Genomic DNA, 26,397 nt, shown 5'->3' on the forward strand with positions numbered 1-26,397 from the left:
GAGTCCTGAACTTGCTGCCACGTTTTCAGAAGTCTTTGTTTTTCACAGTGATGGGGGAGGCATCTTGGTGCCGCAGTGAAGTCCCCATTACTGAGGGACTTGGAGCATGTGGTCTGATTTCCAGGACTCTGGCCCCCCCATCTGTAAAACGAGGATGGTCAGGCAGGCATGGAAGATGCTGGAGATCTTTGGCTGAAAGATACACTCTCAGCGGGATGGGACTGAAAGGGGCTGTTGCTGTCTCATGCATCCCAGTATACACGTGTCCCTGGATCACTTCAGCGACAGCTTCTCGGGTCCATTCGGTTGTAGCTGGGCAGGGTCATAACAACTGGAGCACACCAGTGTCTGCAGGAGAAATGTCTAAGGCTGAGTTCCCCATCAGGAAACTTCGTCTCCAGTACCTTGGGCTAGAGAGGGGTTTGAAATTCTTTTATTATTCTTTTTAAGTTTTTATTTTACATTGGAGCATAGTTGCTTCACAATGTTGTGTTAGTTTCAGGCGTACAGGAAAGTGATTCAGTTCTACATATACGTATATCTCTTCTTTTTCAAATTCTTTTCCCATGTAGGTTATTACAGAATCCTGAGCAGAGCTCCCTGAGCTATACAGCAGGTCCTTGTTGGATATCTGTTTTAAACATAGCCGTGTGTACATGTCAGTAAATTAACACCGTGATGGCACGGTTAGGAACGAGAGAATCCGTGTGCTGGAGCTTGTGATGACAAATTCCCACTTGTCTCCCCAGCTCCGCGGACGCGGTGTAGCATCGTGTTGGTAGCTTGAAATGGCTGTGAGGTACTTAGTACACCTGAAAATCAGCCAGTGCTATAAATTGGGGCTTTGTTTTTTTTTCTGAGAGCTGTTTTACCAGCACACCATGAGTAGAAGGATTTGAATTACAGACCCGGGGCTCCTCCTCAACACTTTCTGCCTCAATTTTCCCCACTCTTAACCTTGGAAGACAATACCTGCTCTGTCTCACAGATCTGTTGTGGAAGTCCAAGTGTATGCGAAAGAACCTTGAAAATGAAAACGGTTCCAGGAGAAGTGGCCGCGCCGTCATTTCCAGTGATTACTGGAAAGACAGAGAAAGAACATGATGCGTGTGAACTGAACCTATTTTTCTTCGTTAAACAGAACAAGTGTCATCATAGCAGATCTTAAAAGCGCAAAATTATATCTGCTTTTAAAGAATCATACATATCAGGCATAGGTTGAACTACCTTGAAATGCATTTAAAGCCATTCTTTAAAACGGAACTGTAGACTGGTAACGAACAAACACCTTCAGCACTTCCCAGGGCTAGAACCACTGGGTCCTGAAGGGGTTCTGTTGGGCACAGCCTCCAAGGTGCCCTGGTTCCAGCCCAGAGCATGGGGCTGCCTGCTGCGATTGCCGTGACACAGCACAGGTGAGGGGCTGGAAATGATTTCCTCCTTAAGGAAGGTGGGAGAAGCTAGACAGTCTCTGACTTTGTGGGTAACCCTCATCCAGCCAAGCGAGGATCTGGATGAAAGGGTGGCCATGGATGATCTTATCACTGCTGGAAATTGCTCCAGGGGCTTTCCAATTAAACCTAAAAGAAACCCCCTACCCCCCAATAAAGCAGCTTACAGACAAATGATTATTATTAATAAGATGATGACATAAAATCTCCACCAAGTAGACTTCAAAGAATGTGATCTTCTTCACCTTTTGATTGAGCCTTATCTCCTGTCCCAGAGCACACTTAGTTAAAACCTTTCTCTTTTTCGTGAACCAAGACCCTGGATGATGTTACCCTGGGCCTCTAGGGCTCTTGGGTCAAAATATTTTCATGAGTGGTGTAGACAGACAAACCTGTACCTTTTATTTTGTACTTTAATCGTAAGCTAAATTTATCACTTTGAAACTGTGTTTGTCTTAGGTAGAATTTTTAATCTCTTTATTGCTCATAAACGTACTGTAAAGGTTAAGCGAATGGGCTTAAGCATTCGAACTATCTTAGGGCTCCATCTCTATACCTGCTGTTTCCCTGACCTTGTGTAAGTTTCTTATCCTCCCGAAGCCTCTGTTTCTTCATCCATCAAATGGGGCTAAGAATAGTCTTTCCTTCCCTGAGGCTCTTTTGAAAATTACACACAAACAGAGCTCAATTAATGTAAAGACATTAACCTCTTCAAAGAATGAGTCAAATGGTCACATGGCCTAAATTCAAGTGGTGACTTCAGTTAGGATCTTGATCAGGGGTTCCCTGCAGAGAAACTGGAGCCAGAGGGGCCAAAGCTAAAATGAAGCCGCCTCCCGGCTAGGGGAGCCCCAGAAGTCAGTCTGAATTTGTCAGCTGGCCTTGAGAAGATATGGTGATGTGGGACCTTAAGCGAGGCGTTATGCCTGGTGAGATGCCCTTTGATTATCCATTCTGTTTTACGGGGCTTTCCCCAGACCAGTGGGGTCCCGGAAGACTCTTCTCTAACAGTGGAGCACTGTCCCTCCGTTCATCACTCTGCAGACAACTAGCTATGCTGAATGGGCATTCCTCACTGCATAACCTCCTTCTGTTCCTTTGGGCCCACACGCGTGCACACATCACACGTAACCGCCGTGATCATCCTGCCACTGCACCACAGTAAAGCCAGTGGCACCCAGGACACGTGAAATAACGGAGCCTGCCAGAAAGAAGAGTCACCCATTCATGTTTTTTCCAAAATAAAGATCCCAGCGCAGAGGCGCACCAAGGGCGAGATGGTGGAAATGGTCTGCCCTGGGCGCTGCGGGCAACGAGGGGGCACATTGTCTATAGAGGATCTAAAAACAATAATAAAGCCGATGAAATGTCAGCTGGTTCCGATTATCATCATGCCCTGTTCTAAAGAATCTCAGAAAGAAAATACTCCCCCTGAAAAATATATTTTGTTGATCTAAGTTCTAAATTACTGTTGAGTTTTAGTAATATGTATTTCAGTTTCAAAATAGCACATTTTATGATTTATCTTTTAACAAACATAAATTCTCAGGAAAGTTAACTTGGAGAACTCCCAGGTATCCAGTGGGTCCCAGCATACAGGACTCGGTTGCACGCCTTAGTTCACAGAGTTAGTTCTTAGAGGTTTGAAGGATGTTCAGTACCTGAGCACTGTTTATATCTCTAACTCTAGGGCAGTATGTAGTTAGCATTTAAACAGGTCCAAAATAAACAATGACAGCCCAAGGACTACAGTCAAAGAAACAGAACCTGAGTTACTTCAGTTCTACCATACTATGTGACCACCTGGAATTTTGATTTGTGGTTTAAATGTAAAACGGTGAAACAGAGTTGTACACTGTGAGTTGCAATATTTTTGCTTGGTAAGTGCAATTTTTAAGTGAAAGTGAAACGTGAAATATATGTGTTTCACGTTATGGTTGTTGTTGAAAAAAATGCTGTTGTTTAGAGGAGGAGAGAGAGTGTTACAAATGACCCAGCCTGGGGTAAAATACTGCCCCGTTGTTAAGTTCAGACAAATGGATAGACGTCTATCATCCGATGTCTTACAAGGGAAGTTGGTTTTACTATTTTCTCTTCATCCTTCCTTTCTGCACTTGTTCCCAAACACAGAGCTCCCTGTGGTGGAAGCAGGGTGCGCAAACAAGGTACTTTGAAGCAAGTAGAGACCTGAATTCAAACCTCAGCTCAGCCGCTCAGCAGCTAGCAGGCCTGGAATGCATTGCCGGATCTCCGCTTGCTCTTTTGCAAAATGCAAATACAGCCTCGAGGCAGAGTCACGGTAATTAAAGCAGATGTCGCATGGAATGTGTCCACTGGTGCCTCACATGGCAGATACGAGGGCATCTCGTCCCTCTCCTTCTTTCTCCTTTAGGGCCTGCACCGGCATTTATCTGTGTCTGCCAGTGTTCTTAGGATTACCATTGGTTCAAAGTGATATCTACATGATATTTACAACACCTTATGTATTCAACAACTAATACATGACCACTGTTTACCATCCCGTCTGTCCCTCAGAACCTCTCTTGACTCCACTTGAAAATGCAACAGTTAAATGAGTGAATTTCTGAGTTCCAGTTCAGGTCTAAAACGCTGTGTAAATCCCGCCAAATAAGGGAAGTCTTTCTTGCACATACGAAGTGGGAAGGGGACACGCCCGGACATTGTGAATTCAGGTGTACATGAACTTTCTGTCCTTTTTGACCATTGCTGGGGGAACAGCATAGTTAAGGTAGCCACCGGCAGTGTGTCGAATCACAGCTTTTACTGGCTTCTGCAGTAAAGGGCATCCATGAATGAAGAAAGGAAAAGAGACACGACTTGTTCAAAACAGATTATTTCATTTTTGTGGATAGTTCAGTTGACACTTGCAAAGACATTTTCAGCTTTTTCTCAACCTTTCTGTCCTCTCCTTCTGTGAAGCTATTGTGTATCTAATCTTCTTTGGTTTATACCTAACATTAATTTTTCTGATACCGCATGTCTTCTTGGTGGTACACTGTGTCCAACTGGATAAAGGCTATTCTGCCTTTGACTTAGCTTACAGGAGCTGTATACAGGTCAAATTAGATAACACACAGAAAAGATTTTATAAGTCATAAAGCAGTTACATTGTTAAACATTATTATTATCATCTTATGTAGGGGTTCGGTAAACTATGACCCACAGACCAAATCTAACTCTTTACCTGTTTTTGTGCTAACGTGTTCTACTCCCTTTAAGGATGCTGGCTTCAAGTAGGTCTCATGTTTAACTCCCCTTTGTATTGCTCCAGGTTTATGCTTCAGATCCCGGCGCTAGTTCAGTATTTGACCCCATGGCATCTGCAGTTTACTCATCATCTTACCCCTTCTAGATTTTCTGCAAGCCCAGCAGAACTACAAACACTTTGCTCATTGCACTCTGGTGGTATTGCTACGGGAAGTCCTTCAGAATATCTGACACAAGCGGAAATCTTCAAAGCATGTTACATGCCCTAGCATGCCTACTGCAGATGAGAAAACAGGAAACTCAAGCAACTATTGCACAGTCTCTCGGCTCTAAATGGCATAGCGGGGCTTGAACCCAGCCTATCTGAGCCCAATCCAAAAGATGGCCTTCTGTACCACAGAGCAACCTAATCTAGCAAGCCTGACGGTGGGGAACCCCAGGGATGGTTATCTCATGTGCCTGTTCATCCCAACGTGGTTGATAAAGACCACAGGGTCTCCACCCCTGGCTGCAGTTTCCAGCTAAAGTGCAATGAATCTCTGTTTAATATATGAAGGTGTTTTTCCCCATCCCTTCTTCTGAATTGACCAGGTCCTTAACCGCAACCCTGACCTCTTCCCATGAGTGAACGCTCCCTCCCTCCTCCGGGTCCTCACCGGGCTCTGCCTGCACCCCTCCGAGTGGTCTTGAACAGTGCACGTTCCTCCCAATCAGCTGAAAGTTCTTTGGTGGTGAAGACCCTTCCGTCAGGGTCAGCTTTCTACGCTCGGCCTCCAGCTCACTTCCTGGCGAGCAACTGGGACTCAGTACACGTTGGTGGAAGGAATTGTGAATGTGTCATTGGTTCTGTAAATGCTGGTGAGCGTTAAGAAGGGCAGCTGTGGAAAAGTCACAGAAAAAAAAAAATGGCTATGAACCTCAAGCCCTGATGAATGTCAGTGCAGACAACGTAACTCCATGTCCTTAAAACGGTCAGCGTACCCATGCTTCCAGGAAGTAGGGAGCCTGACAGGTTGGTGGGCAAAGACGTGGGTGATGGACGCCAGCAGCAGAGGTTGCCTCAGCTTCCTACTCCATGGTTGCTCCCTGGCCGTGACCTTCCCCAAGTCTGGGGGGGAAAGGTGACGTGGAAGAGGAACTCTGGCTTGCCCAGCTCACCCAGGTGTGGTCTAGATGGGCACTTGTGTCTGAGTCACCAGGAGGTGAGAAAATGGGCACAGTTAGGACGCGTGGAGGATGGTAGTTCTACATGGATTGAGTCAGCTGTGACTCAGTCATGGTTGAGAGCAGTTCATCCCGTTGCGTGTACCTCTGCTTCCAAAAAGTAGAACTGGATAGATTTGTCTTTAAGGGCTAATCTCTACATTGACTGACACCTCTGGATTAGAGTGAAACTCTGTCGATAGAATTACATGATCTGGTTTTCCGAGAACCGTTCCAATTTCAAATGTCTCCTCCCATTTTATTTAAGTGTACCTATACTTGTCAGTCACATTTTGATTTTGAGTTTGGAAAAGGCAATCATATGTTTCAATATGCAAATAATATCTACCCAGCCCAACTGCTTAATATTGGAAGTAGCCAATTAAACAAATAATTCTGACCTTCCAAATGCATTATATAGGTTTCTAGCCAATAAACGTAGTTGAGGTCAAAATACCCCTCATTAGAACTTCTTATTTCCTTCTCTTCTTTCTAGGTGTACCCAGTGTGACAAAAGTACTTTAACTTTCTTTATATTGCTTTGCCAATACATAGAGATTATTGATGAGGAGAAAAATGTACTCCAAAGGAATCTGTATATCTCATGAACTTCCAGAAGCCGTATAAAAATATTTAGTCACTAAGGAAGGAAATATAAGGCATAAGAAAATAATGTGTGCTATTAGATGAGATGTGCTATTACTTTACGCCTGTAAAGTAATTGTACCAGGCAATATTTAAGCTTTTAAAGTTCAAACTCTTAAAAATAAAATTAATGTTTTTAAGAAAATCAGATTAATTTTTCTAGCTGGTAAAGGCGAGCCATATGATAATTGATCATCTTGTTTACAATTGTCCTATTTCTTTGTGATTCCCAAGTTTATAATAGTGACTATTAATGGATTTGCTCTTTACAAAAAAGGTGTCTTATCTATAGCCCAAAGATAAACTGCCCAGACACCTTATAAAGCAGCCACATTATTAAAGTAGTTTAAGTAGTTCTAGTCAGTTGAAAAGCTTTGGTTTATTTGTTTTTGTAAAGTCCAGTGACACAAAGTTGGCTGGAGACCGTGGTGTTCATCGCTCCGCCTCTGCAGGCTGTCAGATTCCAAATGGGGGCAGAGAGAACGTCCTTTCTCCCCCGGGCCTGTTCCTGCATACTCCTGAGCACCTCAAGTTCACAGGCATGACCTTGACCCCATGGCTCTATGTGGAATGGTGCCCTCTTTCAAATAACTCTTGGTGAAGAAGGCAGGAAATAATGCTCCTGGATAAAATAAAAATAAAAAAAAAAAAAGATCAGACTAATAATGTGAGGGTTACATGATTTTTCTTATAAATACAGGGCTTGGAAATATGTTTTTGAATTAGGCCGTTTACCTCTACTGTGCTAGACATGGAGAATCCTTCGCTTCTGGCATATTCTATGTCTGGTAATAAGATACTAGGGTGAGGGGCTTCCCTGGTGGCGCAGTGGTTGGGAGTCTGCCTGCCAGTGCAGGGGACACGGGTTCGAGCCCTGGTCTGGGAGGATCCCACATGCCACGGAGCAGCTAAGCCCATGTGCCACAACTACTGAGCCAGCAAGCCACAACTACTGAGCCCTCGTGCCACAACTACTGAGCCCACATGGCACAAATACTGATACTGCACCCTAAAGCCCGCGAGCCACAACTATTGAGCCCGCGTGCCACAACTACTGAAGCCCGCGCACCTAGAGCTCGTGCTCCGCAACAAGAGAAGCCACCGCAATGAGAAGCCCACGCACCACAACAAAGAGTAGCCCCTGCTCACCGCAACTAGAGAAAGCCCACACACAGCAACGAAGACCCAACACAGCCAAAAAAGTAAAAAAAAATTTTTAATTTTTAAAAAATTTTAAAAAGTTAAAAAAAAAAGATATTAGGGTGAATGCAATTAGAAAAAAATGCCCTTTCTGGTATGGAAAATACAGACATAGACGTATACACGTCTGTGAGCTCTTATCTCACTGAAAAGTGATGTAAGTTGCTTATTTTTTATTTCTCTGATGCAACACCAAAAATTCTTTAAATAGTTAAATTATCTCCATCAGGTTTTCCAAGGCCTACTTTTTTTTATGTTTGTCATAAAAGGTATAACCTGCAGTGGCTGATCTCTCTTATTTGCTTGTTTCTGTCTTTGTAATTTTTCACGTGAACACTCTCAGTAGCCCTTTCCCTAGGGAGCAGTGTAAGTCACTTCACATTATTAGTATGTCTTGTTTCAGGCAGGTGACAAAGCAGAAAGATTTGGGGCTCTAGAATCAGAACCGTGTTTGGATTCTCATTTGCTTACTAACTAGGGAATGTGAAACAAGTTATTGAACCTTTCCAAATCTCAGTTTTCTGATCTGTAAAATGGAGATAACATCTACTTCATAGACTGACTGTAAGGATTAGAAATAACTTGTGGGAAGTTCCATCTTGAAGGCTCTTACTGGATGTCAGCTATTATTATTAAAATAGGCAATGCCCGACACATAGTAGGCATTTAGAAAAGGTGATTTCCTTCCATCCTGAAGCACTGCACTATCACTTAGGTTGGCAAATCATCAGTCCAATGACGTATCAGATGATTGAGGATACAGATGGGAACTCTTTTTTTTTTTTTTTAAAGTAGCTTATACTTTCTTACTGACTTTTTTTTTTTTTTTTTTAATTTATGGCTGTGTTGGGTCTTCGTTTCTGTGCGAGGGCTTTCTCTAGTTGCGGCAACTGGGGGCCACTCTTCATCGCGGTGCGCGGGCCTCTCACTATCGCGGCCTCTCCCGTTGCGGAGCACAGGCTCCAGACGCGCAGGCTCAGTAGTTGTGGCTCACGGGCCTAGTTGCTCCGCGGCATGTGGGATCTTCCCAGACCAGGGCTCGAACCCGTGTCCCCTGCATTGGCAGGCAGATTCTCAACCACTGCGCCACCAGGGAAGCCCCTGATGGGAGGGAACTCTTTATTGCAGCTGATCTTTGCTATGTGTCTGTTCACATTTTACTCATGCTTCTTTGTTACATTTCTAAAACTTCCCTCTCTCTCCCTGGTTTATTTTTGCTACCACCATATTGTTTTCAAATATTGATTTGCCAAGTATCCCTAAATAAATAAACATTTGCGTTGAGAGTGCAAGGCCTTTATAACTGAAACCAGTATCTAGTTTGTTTCAATAAGGCTTAGGTGGAATTTTCATGTTTGCAATTTAAGCAGTCATTCTGGATACTGGTTACTTCCCTGGCTCTATCTGTCCTAGTAACAAAGTAGACAGGGATTTATATAAGGAATGAAAAATGATCTCAAATTGTTTAAGGGTATTTATGTATATTAGAAGGCAGAATGATGCCGCATTTTCCTAATTTCTTTGTTCTTGGCATCGAAGTTCAGACTCTTCCACTAGCAAAATACACATACGTGATGATCTTTCTGGAAATTTTAAAATTCATTATTTGAAGTTAGTGAGCTTAAAATGTCAAGCCACCAGTTTATTTCTTGTCTTTAAATTGTATTAGAAACTTAAGACACACCTCATCCATCTAATTCATCACTTATTTGCCAAAAGATGTTTTCTGCTTGTATATCTTTCCTCAGACAATTTTCAAAAGGTGTTTGAAAACTTCTTTTTTTTTTCCCAGAGAAAATGTTTCAGTCTTCTCTTCCTTGAACTTCACTTTTTGGTTTGGCCAAACACCGTATAAATGAATGGCTCACGGACTAAGCACTTTGACTCACTGAAAGCTCAGCCTCAAGTAGATTGCATAATATTTACCAAGTGCTCCCAAGGCTTCAGGCACATTCAGCCTCCTCAGGCATCCTGTGTTTGGCATGAGTTGAATTCTATCTGATTTATTCTCCAATGGGGGAGCGCTGGAGTGGTCTTTAAGTCTGAGTTAACGGGCTCTCTGCAGAATCCTTTAAGGTTCCCGGTGACAGGTTTGCATTACATGTGGTCATTTCCTACGGTGTCTTTGGACTCAAATTCCTGCAGCTGGCTCATACTGGATGAAATTCTTAAGCAATTTAAGGTTCAAAGTGGCCCTTGACTTACTTACCCCAAGGAAATAGGACTTGCTAAAAACCTTGATTTATTTCCCATCGCTGTAATACTCCAGAAGGTCCACCTTCTCAACACATGATCATTCAAGAAATGGCATCAACTGCTCTAAGAATTAAGAATTACCCTAACCAGAGGGAACACAAATAGTTTTTCCTTTTCTCACCAGCTTCCAGTAATTGCCGTAGTTCCAACTGCACCAAATACAGCTCCACTTCTAGATTTTACTTGTTGCATTTATTATTTCCCAAGAAAGGCCCAAAACTGTTAAAATAACAAAAGAGTGGGCCATGAATTGTCTGTTGTTTCTTTCTAAATTAATCTGTTAAATAATCTGGTCACAATAAAATAGTGAGATAATTTTTTAGAGGGAGGGTTGACTGGCTCTGTGGCTTCTGATATTCTTGTGAAAAAATAAGCACGTGAGAATGGACAAAGAGAGGGGCCCAGTCTTACCCAGATGTTAAAATCACTATATTAGTACCGACACAGGAATAGACAGACAAATTAGCAGAGCAGACTAGAGATCAGATATAATGTAAATATTTCTAGGAATTGGGTATATTATAAAGATGACATTCAGAGCAATGAGAAGGATGAAGTGTTCTTTAATTCATGTTGGATCAACTGGCTAACTATTTGGGAAAAAAATAACAAAGCTGACTACATAGCCACTACCTGTGCCAAAATAAATTCCAAATGAATCAAAGATTCCAACATGAAAACAAACCATGAAACTACCAGGCAAGTTTTTAAAAATAACTCTGGAGTGCATAAAGCCTTTCGAAGCAAGACACAAAACATAAAAGCTATAAAAGACAAATATGTTATGCCTTGAGTACATAGTAATTAAAGTGCCATCAACAAAGTTAAATAACAAGCACCACGCTGGAAATTATATGAGCAGGACAAAAGACAAAGACTTATTTAATTACTATATAAAGAACTCTTATGAGTCAGTAAGAAAAAACCCATAAACCAATAGTAAAATGTGCAAAGCATTCATTCATTGATTCCTTATTTATTGAGCACCTACCAAAAGCCAGTCACCGTTCTCTGTGATAAGGATACAGCAGCAAATAAAACTAAGTTCCTGACCCCATGGAGCTGCCCTTCTATAACAGATACAAATGACAAAAAGTGAACAGGCAAATACATTCTGTTTCAGGTGGTGATAAATGCTGCAGAGTTAACTAAAGCAAGGCGAGGAGGTAAGAATGATGGGAAGTGGTTGCTAGTGTAGGATGTTTTTTCAGAAAGACAAGTGGCAGAAACGAGAGAGAGAAGTGTATGAAATGATGCATGCAGTTAAAACATATTCAGTCGGCACAGCGCGGCTTGTAGTGCAAAAGAACAGCCAACAACCTAAAAGTACGTCATTAGAGAAGTGCTTAATAAAGTATAAATAGAAGAAGTCCAAGGGAATGCTACGTAACCCATTTAGAAGGAGGAAGTACATTTGAATATATCAATACCGGAGAATTCAAACCAAGAGCTGAACAAAGTGAGCTGGAGAGGTTCATCATATGATCCTTCTTCTATGAAAAAAAAAACAAAAAAACAGATGCACAGATACCTATGCATGGGTGTGCAAGGAACACTTCTGGGAGGATAAGTGAGGCTCTACCGATGGTGGCAGCTCTAGGAAGACTCCCTTTTCGTGGTATTTATTTTAGCTCCACATAGGTTTTACACCTATTCTCACAATAAATGAGACAGGGGTGACAGCACTAGAACAATGTTAAGACTGAGGAAGTCACCTCACCTTTCTGTTCTTCCCTTTCCCCAACTGTAAAAGGAGGCATTTGAGCGAAACGATCTCTAAACATTCTTTTAAGCTCGGAGATTTAGAGCCTGAAATATTGGTGTTTTTGATATATTATTTTCTACTAAGATAGAAAGAGAACAGAAAAGCAACTGGGAGAAAAACAGACTACAGCATTGATTCGGGGCTACCAGCCCACTTGCTTTACTTCAAACTCCAGGCCAGGTTCCCCAAACCAAGTAAGAGCCTTATGTTTTGGTTACATTATTGACCATAGGTCACTGAGAATAGTAGCTAGTGCTGAAATTTTCTAAAACATGAACTGCTGTATATTTGCCAAAGGGTAATTTATTCTTTACCTTCCTCTGCTCCGTCTGCCGACAAGAAAGGCTTTAGGACTGTGGCCATCAGAGCCCGTCTTTGCTCTGAGGCGTTCGACCTGAGTGCAGGATCAGGAAGGCCTCACGCACTCTCGGGTTTGTTTTCTTCCGTTTGCATATTCAGTTGATACCGTCATAGCTGACTCAGCCCTTCTAATGACTTTGACCATGACTTCACAATGGGTTGAATTTGTATGAATAACATCATCTTGTTTTTTTTAAATAAATTTATTTATTTTATTTTTTGGCTGCGTTGGGTCTTCGTTGCTGCGCGCGGACTTTCTCTAGTTGCGGCAAGTGGGGGCTACTCTTCGTTGTGGTATGCAGGCTTCTCATTGTGGTGGCTTCTCTTGTTGCGGAGCACGGGCTCTAGGCACGTGGGCTTCAGTAGTTATGGCATGTGGGCTCAGTAGTTGTGGCTCGCGGGCTCTAGAGTGCAGGCTCAGTAGTTGTGGCGCACGGGCTTAGTTGCTCCGCGGCATGTGGGATGTTCCCGGACCAGGGCTCGAACCCGTGTCCCCTGCATTGGCAGGCGGATTCTTAACCACTGCGCCACCAGGGAAGCCCTGCATAACATCATCTTAAAGCAGTAGGGTCAGAGCTATTTATTGCCTAAGGATTCAAAGTGTTGCCTGAGTCTCAAAACCTTCTTTTAAGAATTTATTTCACTCAGCAGTAGTAGGAGCTCAGGGTGCTTGAAAAGCAAGCAAGAAAGGACCGTTCCTTTTTACATCCCTCTGGAGGGGCCATTGGTGGACCCATGGCCACCATTTCTGGAGGACTGAAGTTCTGTGGGATCTTAGACGCCCTCCTGCAGCCTGGACACTATCTGTTCTTATCACAGGAGCCCACGGTGGGCTTCAAGGGGTCCATAAGCCTCCTAGGACTGTCTGTAGAACCGTGCAAGTATGCAAGGGCACCTTCTGGAAACAAAGCAAAGCAACAACAGCTGCAAAATTGCCCACATTAGATCCCCCAAGGGACGCATGACCCAGAAAATATACGCAATGTAATCAGTAGGCGTTTCTTTAGGATATAGGAAGACTGAGAGGGATATTTGGAGGCACATTCTGTGATACTATAAATCTCTAGTTCTCCAAAATTGTATTGAATTTAAATGTGCCCATGCAAGGTAGACTGTGTACAACACTAATTATCAAATAAAGAAACTGACAATTAAAAAAGAAACACAAAATAATACTATAACACAGTCAGATAATCGATCATTATCAGTATGTTTAGCTCTAAATTATATACTCATTTTCTGAGAATTATGTAATTCTAACTTGCTGACAGACTGTTTTAAACACTGAATAGGGGAGTTCCCTGGTGGTCAGTGCTTAATACTCTGTGCTTTCACTGTTGAGGACCCGGGTTCGATCCCTGGTTGGGGAACTAAGATCCTGTAAGCCGCGTGGCACAGCCAAAAAAAAATACTGGATAAACTATTTTACTCTCTTTAAAAAAAAAAGATCAGGGACCCATTTGCTGTCCACGTGGCTGAAGATGGCTCTCAGCTCAGGCACCTTCCCCCAGTGCAGGTGGTTGCCTAGGGCACCTGGGCAAGGATGGGGAAACAGACTCCGGCAGGGTGATCTAAAGGAAGAGGCTGGAGCTTAAATTCTGCCTCTCACCTACTTGCCTGTTACCTTGGCAAAGTGATTTGGAGACGCTGAGCTTCAGTTTTCTCATCTTAAAAATGGGCCCAAGCATCCCTCGCTGCTCTGGTGTAAGGTGCTAACATCCTGGGCTACAGAGACCCTGGCCTCTGAGAAGCAAGTGGGCAGCGATGGCACGTCCCTGTTAGAAATGCAGAATCTCAGGCTCCACTTAGACTTACTGAGTCAGAATCTGCATTTTAGCAAGGTCCCTACGGAGTCTAGATTAACTGGTATTTAAATGAGACTAAAATAAGGTTTGCGGTGATGTGTCTGGAATTCAACATGGACGAAGTTTCAAGTCCTGGGTTTCATCTCTCACATCGCACTCCTCTGGCTGCTTCACCTGGAGGCGACTGTATTTCCATAAAGCATCGCTTAGAGAAGGATCCGCATACAAGTTGCAGAATGTGCTAGCAGCTGCAGCCTAGTCTAAACCAACCCCAAGCGAGCCGACCTAGGAGGCAGAGTATCTTCACCTTGCCGTAGGTTGGAGAGAACTAGAGCGGGCAGACGGTGTGACGGGCTGAGGAGCAGACCTCGTGAAGCCCTTCATGATCACAGACTCCTGGGACAGAGGTCACCAGAGCTACACCTTCAAGCCAAGTGTCAAATACAAACAATCAAAGAGATAAAAGGAAAGGAAATTATGAGAAGTATTCCCCTCATCCCAGAAAGCAGCAATACCAGTCACAAAGCAAAAGTTTAGGAGTTTCCAGGATAAACCAGACTCCTGTAGGCATTAAAATGACTGAGATTATAGAAACTCCCCCAAATCCCCAAGCTGTCCCTGGGGTCTGTGTATGTGTATGTGGTGTGTGTGTGTGTATATGTGTGTTTGTGTCTACAATGTGTGTGTATATGCAGGGTGTGTGGTGTGTGTAGGGTGTGTGGGGATGCATGTGTATGATGTGTATGTATGCAGGGTGTGTGGTGTGTGTGCAGGGTGTGTGTGTGGTGTGTGTATGTCTGTGTATGGTGTGTGTATGCAGGGTGTGTGTGTATGCAGTGTGTGTGTGGTGTGTGTATGCAGGGTGTGTGTGTGTGTATGCGGGGTGCGTGGGGTGTGTGTGGTGTATGTGTGTGTATGGTGTGTATGCGGGGTGTGTGGTGCATGTGGTGTGTGTGTATGTGTGTGTATGGTGCATGTATGCAGGGTGTGTGTGTGTATGCGGTGTGCGTGTGTGTTGTGTGTGTGGTGTGTGTATGGTGTGTGTATGCAGGCTGTGTGTGGTGCATGTGGTGTGTGTGTGTGGTGTGTGTATATGTGTGTGTATGGTGTGTGTATGCAGGCTGTGTGTGTGTATGTGTGGTGTGTGGTGTGTGTATGTGTGTGTATGCAGGGTGTGTGTATGTGTGTGTGTGGTGTGTATATGCAGGATGTGTGGTGTGTATATGTGTGTGGTGTGTGTATGCAGGGTGTGTGTGCATGCGGTGTGCACGTGTGGTGTGTGTGTATGCAGGGTGTGTGTGTATGTGGTGTGCACGTGTGGTGTGTGTGTGCAGCGTGTGTGTATGTGTGTGTGTGGTGTGTGTATGCAGGGTGTGTGTATGTGTGTGTATGGTGTGTGTATGCGGGGTGTATGGTGCATGTGGTGTGTGTGTACAGTTTTGCACATCCTTTCTCTCTTTGGTGGAATGTTCTGAGCCTCACTTCCCAGATGAACCCGCCCCCGCCAAGTAGGCCCTACTCTCTGATAGGGCTGGGGAAGAATTCCAGGGTGGAGAAAATGCTGGTTTTGTCTCATGAAATCTCTGTTCCCCACCTTGCTGTCTTTTTCGGCCTCACTCCTAAATGCTTCAATGTGTACTTCCTAAGAACAAGGGATAGTGTCTTACATGACCCAGTTATCAAACCCAGGAAATTCAACATTGATATAATACTATTATCTAATCAACATTCCGTATTCAAATTTTATCAATTGTCCAATAATGTTCTCGGTAGCAGTTTTTTCCCATTTGGGGTCTGCTCCACAATATCCTGTTGTATTTAGTTGTCATGTCTCCTTACACTGAAACAGGTCCTCAGCCTTTCTTTGTGTTTCTTGATGTTTGGAGGATACAGGCCAATTCTTTCGTAGAATTGGATTTCGGATGTTTCCTCAATGTCAGATTCAGGTGATGCCTTTTTGGAAGGAAAACCACAATAGTGACCTTGTGTCCTTCTCAGAACACATGAGGTCAGTTTATTCCACTAGTGGTGATGTTAGTTTTGATCGCTTAGTTAAAGTGCTGTCTGCCAGGTTTCCCGCCCCCACCCCCCGTAAGGTTACTACTTTCCTCTTTGGAATTAGCATGTGATTTGGGAGGAAGTATCTTGAGACTATACAAATACCATTTCCTCCTTAAATTTTTCCCCACTAGTTTTAACATCCATTGATGGTTTTCTAACTCCATCGTTCCTTCTGTATTTATTAGTTGGCGTTCTGCTCTGAGGAAGAACTTTTACTTCTCTCCTATTTATGCATTCACGGATTTATGTATATCAGTGTGGACTTATGGAGAAACCCTTCCCCCTTTGATCTTGAGCCTTCTGTGGTCTCCTCCATCCAGAATCTCTGAAAACCAGCCAGAGCATCCAAAGCTGGGAGCTGCCTGGGGTGGTGCCATGGGAGGTGGATGCACAGGAAGTCTTCACAGCCCCAGGGGATTCGTAATCTTGGTTCCAAACCAAGGTCTTTATTTAACCTGGAAGTTTGGCTTTCTTCACTTTTCCTCACAGGTTGACGCTGAAACCCCTTCTTTGAGAGCAGAAACCCAGACAGAACACAGCCATTCTCTCCTCTCCTCTTCCATTCAGGCTCCCTTCTCTCCCCTCCAGTGTGTCTGTTCCAAAGCAGTAGTAAATGTCTCAGCCTAAGGACTGGAAAAGGTCCCAAGGTGTCGAAAAGTTTACCTTCCCATTATAGACCAGAAAACACAATGGGTAGGTCCTAGTGACTCTTTATGCCTCGTGTTTCTGCAAAGTAAATGAGTTTCTATCCATTTTGTGATAGCATCTGAAATTCCTTTAACACTCTTTAGGAACTTTAATTGAGGGCATGGGCACAAGGCTGCCAACCATAGGTGGTGCCCCATCCACATTACTAAGAAACTGTTTTTAAAATTTCAGCAGAGTTTAATGAGGGATTGGGATAGCTTTGTTGCCAGAGTCTCAGTATTTACAATTTGCTTCATGGACTTGCTTTATTCGATTTTGTTTTAGTTAAATTAAGGAATAAAAAAGCAGATTTCTTAATTGGTTAAGTGGCTTGCTAGTAACAAGATTTTTTTTAACTTTTTATTTTGTATTGGAGTATAGTTGATTAACAATGTTGTTAGTTTCAGGTGTACAACAGAGTGATTCAGTTATACATATACGTGTATCTGTTTTTTTTCAAATTCCTTTCCCATTTAGGTTGTTACAGAATATTGAGCAGAGTTCCCTGTGTCACAGAGTAGGTCCTTCTTGGTTATCCATTTTAAATATAGGATGAGTACATGTCAATCCGAAACCCCCTCACCCTTCCCCCCTGGTAACCATAAGTTCGTTCTCTCAGTCTGTAAGTCTGTTTCTGTTTTGTAAATAAGTGCATTTGGATCAATTTTTTTTAGATTCTGCATATAAGCGATATCATATGATATTTGTCTTTCTCTGTCTGACTTACTTCACTCAGTATGACAATCTCTAGGTCCATCCATGTTGCTGCAAATGGTATTATTTCATTCTTTTTTATGGCTGAGTAATATTCCATTGTATATATGTACCACATCTTCTTTACCCATTCCTCTGTCAATGGACATTTAGGTTGCTTCCATGTCTTGGTTATTGTAAACAGTGCTGCAATGAACATTGGGGTGCATGTATCCTTTCAGACCATGTTTTTCTCTGGATATATGCCCAGCAGTGGGATTGCTGGATCATATGGTAGGTGGGAATGTAAACTGGTGCAGCCACTGTGGAGAACAGTATAGAGGTTCCTTAAAAAAGTAAAATTAGAGCTACCATAGGAGTTTTCTTTCTGACCGTATGGAATTATCCATCAGATATACAAAGTCAGAGAAACAAATGATAAAACAGATTAACCTATCTTTTTCCTCTCTGAATCTGCCAGTGCAACAGTAAGCCTTTGGTGGTATCCCATACTGACCTGGTATGCCAGCTAAACTAATTGTGACTATCCTGTGGTCCCAGCTTGAGGACAGTAACCTCACTTCTTTGTACCGCCTTCATTCCTTTTCAAATAGCTGTAGAGATTACTCTATTGCTCACTGTAGCCAGCTGGATGCCAGTAGTTGCTGTAGGCCTGGGGAACTATGCCAAAGGGAACTCATTCATGTGTGTGGCATTTACATTAACTGGGTGGGCTTTCAGATCGGTCATCTAAACCTTTAATGTTATTTATAAGCTACAGTGTTAAATTCGTCCACACAACCCACATGAAAAATATATACATCAGAAAAAGAGGTTTTTTTTAAGTTGGTCTTCCTTCATGCAAATATGTTCAGAGGGTAAGAACCCATGTTTCACTCTTCTTTTTCTTTGCATAAGATTTTTCTTTTTCTTTGCATAAGATTTCTTTGCATAAGATTCACTGAGGCATCCAGTCTTCCTGTTCTCCGTGTTAAGTTAGAAATTTAACTCCTTAAGTTGTCATTAAAGAGGAAATGGACGAAGTTTCCAGATATTTATGAGTCAGCAAATGAACAAACTAGAATTTATAAAGAAATGCATCATTACATTTTTTACAATAGCTTTCATCTTTTACAGCTTTTACAGCTTTTACAGCTTTTTTAGCTGTAAAAGCAATCCATGCGTACAGTGGAAATTTTGAAAAAAAAGATAATAAATAAGAGATAAATAAAAAGAGATAAATAATAAATAAGAGTTAAAAAAAGATATTTAATATTCACTCTTGATTTCACTAGCTAGTGCTATAGCTCCTCAACATTTTGGAGTGTTTCTTCCAAATCTTTTTCTGTGCAAATATAATACATATATGCTTTAAAATGGTCAAATTCATATTTTGTACGCGTAGTTTTTCAACCTGCTTTTTGCATTTAACCTTTTGTTGTGGTTATTTCTCACACTGTGATTTGTGAGTATTAGTTTTAATGGCTGCACAATTACTTTTTAAAAGTCTTCCCCGCAGTTTGGAACTTAGAGACTGCTCTGACTTCATGCTACTAAGGCAAATATACTTCTGTAGACATCTGTGCACGTAAATCTTAGTTTGCATTTTTGGTTATTTCCTTGGGAGCATCCAAGCTCTCTTGGGGCTAAAGCAGAAACAAAGCCTAGGCTCCACGTCCTAGGAAAGAATTGATCCATTTCAGCCCTGTTAAATTCCTCAGGATCCTTTTCTGCTAAAGGAAAGCCCAGTCATGTTCACGTCCCTCTTTACCCACAACCTGTCCTCACAAAAACAACATTACCAAAGTGGACCATGGTGCTTGGCCCAAAACATATTTTTCTTTCTTTGGGTGTGGAAGATAAGCCAAGATGGCAACTTGCCCAAAAGTGATCCAAGAACCTTTTGTAGGGAAAGTTTTGTTCGATAGGACCTGAGAGGATGTTTTAAAATAAAAGTTTTATTAAGGCGAAATGTGTTCCTGGGTTAGAAAGATAAGGTTTCTTCTCACATGCCTGGACTAGCTCCTTCCAACATGTTTGCTAGTTCTCCTGTAGACACACAACTTCAGTGACCTGAGAAAGACTTTACACCCTGAAAAGAAAGATAAAGGAAACTCAAGAACATGAACTCCTTTATCACAGAGATGCACAGAGATGCTCACACCATTCTTCATTGTCAACTGTAGAACCCTTTGTTCCTCTTTCAAAAGCGTCTTTGTGTTTCTTGGAATGAGCTGGCTGTCTCTCTCCCAGCTGTCGGAAATGCAAGAGAACTTCATGGAAAGCAAGAGTGTATATTGTTCCCGAAAAGGTTAGAGGTGAGCTCCCGTCACATGGTCACCGTCACCATCTGCTCTCGCCGCAGACATTTTTGCAGTGGTGGGACCACAAGTGTTTCTCTTACAGGTATTGAAGTTCCTGTTCCCAGAGAAGCAGGACCTGGCAACTTGGGAGGACGCTTCCTCTTGTGGCTCTGCCCTGACTGATTTACTGTGTGACTTTGAAAACGTTTTATGCGGGCTTGTTCTGGAAAAGATGATGACAGCTTATAAAGATACAAATACCATAATAAGTAAACATAAGTTATAAAGGATAAGAAAAACCAAGAAGCAAAGGAAAACAGGGATAGACACTAATAATGAGCTGGAGATTGGGTTAATATGCAAATTTGTACCATTGTACATTTAATAACTTTTTACTGAGTGTCTAATATTTGCCAGGAACTCTGGAACACATTTTTCAAACTTAGTTGCAACACGTTAATGGTCTATGAAATCATTTAAGTGAGTGACCACCATTTTTAATGGAACAGGATGTGAACGACTAGACTAGAATACAATAGAAAATATCAGAGGTCATTGCACAAAGTAAGGATATTATTTACAAAAATATAACTGTATATTGTGTCATGATACAAAGTGTATTTCTTACTGTAGCCATAGTAAAAAGAAAATTTGAAAACCACTGACCTGTGGGTATGCACAAATTTAGGGCTGAGTTTTCTAGAAGCCAATGGGAATAGGGAAGCGTTATACCATTTTTGCTGCTCATTTCCTACAACTATGCAGAAGGAAAAAAAATTTTTTTGCTATCCTTCACAAAGAGAAAAAATGAATAACATACTAAATAACCTCTTTACAGAAAACCCTGGTAATTTAAGGCTATTTCTTTCAGCCTCCCCCCTTCCTCTGCCCCCTCCATATAAATAACAGCATCACTCTACACTCTACAAGATGTCTGAAATTTACCCTGATGTGTACTTTAGGTCCTATCACACTCCTTACCATACATGTCAATGTTCTTAAGAATGCTAAGTAGGAAACGGGTGATATTTCTTAAAGTTTTGTAAACAAAGTTATTTTTGGAAGCAAAATGTAGATACATTCCATTAAAACATACAGTAAAATGCATACATCTGTTGTAGTAAAAATGATGGTTACTTACTAAGGTGATTCCAGGGACCATTAATGTGTTGCCACTAAGTATACAAGTCATTAGCATACAGCTTGATACATTTTCACAAAATGTAAACACCCATGTAACCACCATTTAGATCATGAAATGGAACAATTGACAGGAAGGAGAAACTCTCCTCCTTCCCCCTTCAGTCTTTCTCCCAAAAGACTGAACTTTCCTGAGTTCTAAAACAACAGATTAATTTTGCTTTGTTTTGAACTTTGTAAAGGGCTCATGTAGAATGTATTCCTGTGTCTGACTTACTTTGCTCAATATAACGTTTGTGAGACATTCCATCCGTTGTGATTTATATATTTCATTGTGGGCATATATCCGTTGGAGAATAGTTTGTTTTCAGCTTTGGCTATGATGAGAAGTGCAGCTATGGACATTTTTGTACAGGTCTTTTGGTGAACATGTGTACACGTTTCTGTTGAGTTTGAGGATGAAATTGCTGGTGTATATATATATTTTTTTCAGCATGAAGAGATATTATAGTGTCTCAGGGCATGATCATACATGTGTGTCCTTGGGCCTGGTGAAAATCTACCTGGAGATTCACCAGTGTTTCAGTAACAAGTACAAGCACACACATGTCCTTTTCAGTTCCTTTGTCTTATTTTTATTTTGGAAAATATAGGTAAGTATACAGAATAAAATTTAAATCACAATAACCCAACCACCCAGAGATGACCACTTTTAGCAATTAATTGAGCCCTTTGCCGTTATAGATAACACTATGTGAACATCTTTTTCACTGAGGCTTTGTATATATAGATATATCCATAATCATTTATTTAAGATAAATTCTGGGAAGAAGAAATGCTGAATAAAGAATGTGGGAAACCTCAGGCTTTGATACACTCACTAATGTTTTACTAGTTGGATGAGTAGGGGTGTGGGGAAGGGCACACAGAAAGCAGATGAATGTCAAAGAAGTCACAGGTAAGAAAGAATATACTAGCACCAGAGGACGGGCAAGAAAACCTCCAAAGATTCTCTGCTATGATGATTCTATAGTACCTGTTCATTTTTTTCTTCTTTTAGAAAGAGGAAATAGTTTTTTAATTCTTTAAGAAATAGCTTTCTTTCGGTAGGTCCCACTGAATTTGGAGCTATCTAGCCTTTTACTGTTTGTTTTTACAGTTATCTGTGTTGCTCCAATTCCAATTGCTGCTCCTTCGTGAGTAGTGGTTTCCCTGCCGGGCTTTGTTTGCAGATCCCCCGGAGGTGGTTCTCCAGAGGGATGAATGGCATCTTTGTTCAAAGGGGCCAGGAGAGAGAATCATCTAATTCTACCAAAGGCAGGAGACAGTAAACCGATCCTGCGTTTCCATTGCTGTTGGAAAAAGAACAGTAAATGACAGCAAAATTGAATAACGTGATACTTGCACGGTATAAATGGCCCAGCGGAAGAGATGTGATGAGAAGGAGAGTGAGGGTTTGATCTCTGCCTTTCAGTTTTCAGTAATTGTCAACCACGAAGTACAAAAATTGGCTCAGCAGAACTTAGTTTCAGCCAGGATACTAGACAGAGAGCCAAGAGATTTTTTTCTCTGCTAAGTTGCCCAGGATTGATGTTTTGTGGATATGTTTACATTGGTGAATAAAGTCACAGCACTTTATTTTCCTACGGTTGTGCTTTTCAAACTGTGGGCTGGGTCCTATTCGTGGGTAATGAAATCAATTTCACAGGTTATTACTAACTTTTCTTTAAGGAAATAGTATATAAAAAAGAACAGAATAGGATAGTGTTGAATGGAATAGAAAATATCCAAGTTCATCACATAAGCAAGAATACTATCTTATGGGACTTATATTTTAGTTAGCTATACATACACACATCTAAATATATGGACATGTGTTATAGATTAAAACAAACTTCTCATTATGGGGTATGGTCAAATAATGACTGCTGGGAATTTTTTCATTAGAGATTTTTTTTTTTCTTCTCTTTTTCTGGGAATATTTTTATATATACACAATTTTCCAAAAGTTGTTTCTTTGGAATTGAACAGATCAAATTTTGGGGTTTGGGGTTGAGGGGAGCAGGAAACATCTTTATGTTAATATAGACAACAGTTACCTTCTTGTTGATCCAAAGTACAAGTAGAAAAAACTTGGCTTATCTGAATCTGTCTTTATTATGGTCCTATTTAGAAGGCAACTCTGATAATGACACCTCTTTTCTAATGTCACATGGAAAACACCCAAGGTTAGAAAACTGTCATGGTGGCATTCAAATACCAACCCAAGGGTCAACATATTAATACTCTGAGAAAAGGATGGCTCATGGTAACACAATATACCTACTTGCCGGTGATTGGAGTTAAGACTTTACCAAACAATGAAGTCACTAGTAGCTGATTATGATGACATGTGCTGATTTTAAACATTTACTATGATCATTCGATAATAGAATAAATTTTCATTTATGCAAAAATTTTCCCCCTAATTCAGCTTCATTCAAATCTGTATTTAATTGTTTTGAGTTAACATTAAGTGGATTCACAAACTTGGGTAAGATCTAGCAGGTGGCCCAATTGTATGTAAGTTTCCCATGTGTGGGAAATACACATATAAGTATGTGTATACAGATCATACGAGTATATAATACCTTATGCTAAGTGATCCATTCATTGGTACTTCATCCTTACGAAACCAAAGAACGGTCAATACAATAAATAAAAACAGTCACTCTAGAAAGCAATCACTCTAGTGGCTGCCTGAGGAGCTATTTCAGAGGGGTTTGGAGATTGGGTTTGGACTCAGCAGTAAGGAAAGATTGCGTTTGCTTAGTAATATCTGTGACGACATGGAAAGGGGACAGTGGTGATATACGTGCCATGTGTTTATCTTGGAACTTTTCAATTGAGTGACTCTTTACGGTATCTTGGAAACATAAGTTGCTTCCTCCGTTTCATAGGGGAAAGAAAGGAAGAGCAGATGGAGGTGGCCCAGAATTAAATCTTTTATTTATTTTTTTCTGTACCCTTTTTAAAAAATCCAGGTATACTTGATTTGCAATATTATATCAGTTTCAGGTGTACAACACAGTGATTCAATATTTGTATACATTGTACTTCATTTACAGAATTAAAGCTTTTAGTATCTCTTGATCTTGTTTCATTTCTGTTCATATTTATCTAGATTATTTTAGATAGTGTCATTACAAATGTTCGTGTCTGTTTACCCCTTTCCATTCCCATTGCCACGGTTACATTTTTGATCCTCATTAAAATGATTAGTAGAGGAGCTCTCTAGATGGCTGTCCTGCTTCTAGCGTTCACAGTGTTGGATGGGGTCAAGTGTCACAGGCTCCACTGAAAACCATGTGAAAGCTCTGTCCCATCTCTCAGAAAACTCAACACTTGCACAGACTCCTGCCAATGTGTTCAGGAGGGTTGTGAGCTCTGTGAGGTCTACGCTTAATTACAGATCCGTAGTCTGGCTCTCTCCCTCCCATCTACCCCTCACGTTTTTATCAGAGTAATATTTCTAACACACACTTTGGATCATATTACTGTCTTCTCAGAACCGATTCATTTCCCGTTGCCTTCAGGACAGAAAGAAGTCCAATCTGCTTAGATGGGTCTCCAAACTCTTTTTTTTTACCAAAATATATTTGGCATATTCCATTGTGGAATGTATATAACATGTTACACTGGCACATTTATATATAGTAAGATAATTGCCATCGTAGGGACAGTTAGCACCTCTGTTACATCACATAGTTATCTTTTCTTTTCAGGGGTCCTAACTCTTTCAAGCTCTCACCTTTGTAGCCTCCTTGCCCCCCTCTTCTCCCCTGCACCTTCCTCCCAAATACACACCCTCTAAACCTAACCAGAACACTTGGTCTTTCCCTCCATGGTTCCTGCACTTGGCTCCCACGGGTCCTGCTACCTGAATATCCTTTTCCACCTGTTCAGGCCCTTTCTAACCTTCAAGCCCAGTGTCTGTTCTCACTCTCCGTTATTTCTGCGGACAGAGCTCTCAGCGCCGATGAATGCCTTGTGGTGTCTCGCCCGTCATGGTGAGGTGTGTATCTGTTTGCCCTCAGATCCCTGGCTTGCCCTTCCCTGGTGTGACTGACCTGACGGAGAGGATAAGAAGGGTAACAAGCCTAGGGAACTGGGTTTTTTTTTTTGCTAGACGTTACGCGTTTACTCTCTTTATATTATATAATAACCTACAAGAAAGTAACTGAGAAGGCTGGCTAGCAAAGGCAAATGAAAGATGGAAGGCATATGAGATGCAAATTACTGGAGTTTGAAGTTACAAGTCAAAAAAAAACAAAAAAAACCCAAAAAACAGGGCTGTCCAGGTTCCTGAGTCTGGGGTCAGCCTTGGAAGGTCCTGAAGGAAGAGGGAAGCCAGGTGTGCCTTTCTCACACTCAGACCAGCTTTCTGATGGCAGATCGTCTCCTCTGGGGCTTCAGCTCCTACTAGGGAGGGCTTCTGAGCTGTCAGCTTCTGCGGGGTGGCCCTGTCCCCTGGGCTCCAGCACCGACACTTCTATGCTTTGTTCCTGTTGTTCAGGGACTTTCTGCAATGACTGAGTCCCTGGATGGCTCCTGCTTCCCCGTTTGCCTTCACGTCTTTCCTTCTGTGTGATCAGTTCCCTGCATTAGAGTCCTTATGTTGAAATCCCTAGACTACTTGATATTTTCCTAGTTGAACCTTGACTGAAACAGCTGGCATTTGGTGGATAGTTGATGAGTCTGATTGCCTAAATTTTAAACTGTCTTCTATGGGGACATCCGTTTTTTGAGAGAGCCAGGGGTAGGTCCTATATCGGTTATATCTAGTACACAACAACATTTTGTACAGTTACCTGGGAAAGTAACACATTACCTCAAAACTCAATGGTTTGAAACACTTGGCATTCGTAAGTTCACGAGTCTGAGGGTTGGCTACTGGTTGGTTCTTTGAGTTCCGTCTGGGCCCACTTGTACTTCTGTGGTCAGCTGGGTGGTTCTGTGTATCTTGCCTGGGTGCTGTCCTATGTGTGGGGCTTGGCTGCTCTAGGCTGATCTAGGATGGCCTTGGCTGAGACGTGAGTCAACAACACCACTCTGTGTTTCTCAGCCATGACAGGCTAGCCCAGGTGTGTTCTCATGGCAGTTACAGAGGAGCAAAGCAAACACATAAACATAACAAGAACTTTTTCAAACCTCTAGATGGAACATACTAGCTAACATTCCATTGGCCAAAGCAAGTCACCTGACCAAAGCCAAAATCAAAGGGGGCAGGAATATCGGCTGAACCTCTTTAGGAAGAGGAACTGCAAAGTTACGTGACAAAGAGTAGGGACAGGGAGGGCTGAAGATGTGACCGTGAATGCAATGCAGTCAGTCTATATCAGGCTCCACAGGTTTGATGAGAGAGCCGAGACCAAAGAAGTAGAGAGATAGATGACATTAATGTATCGCCATAATAGTAACCCCTTTTAAATGAAAACTTTGCAATAAAATACACATTGTGTATTCGCTAGTTTGTTCTGTAGAGTTCATTTGTACATAGTTACAGACTGAAGAGCATAGACCAAGTAAAGAGCCATTTATAACTAACATATTAATAAACC

At 41.8% G+C, this 26,397-nt stretch overlaps 1 protein-coding gene and 1 long non-coding RNA gene across 15 annotated transcripts in view; one reads left to right on the forward strand and one right to left on the reverse strand.

The window, feature by feature from the left end:
- The window catches only part of THRB (thyroid hormone receptor beta), a 386,050-nt gene that overhangs the window by 133,285 nt on the left and 226,368 nt on the right, over window positions 1–26,397 (forward strand). The window lies entirely within an intron of this gene.
- Window positions 3,354–13,283, reverse strand: LOC309660320. Its single transcript, XR_014263339.1, has 2 exons — window positions 12,063–13,283; window positions 3,354–7,149 (listed from the first exon to the last, which is right to left on the reverse strand). It is a non-coding gene; the product is annotated as an uncharacterized lncRNA (long non-coding RNA).

Source organism: Balaenoptera physalus (assembly GCF_965194825.1).
Source record: "Balaenoptera physalus genome assembly, chromosome: 4".
Classification (NCBI taxonomy): Eukaryota; Metazoa; Chordata; class Mammalia; order Artiodactyla; family Balaenopteridae; genus Balaenoptera; species Balaenoptera physalus.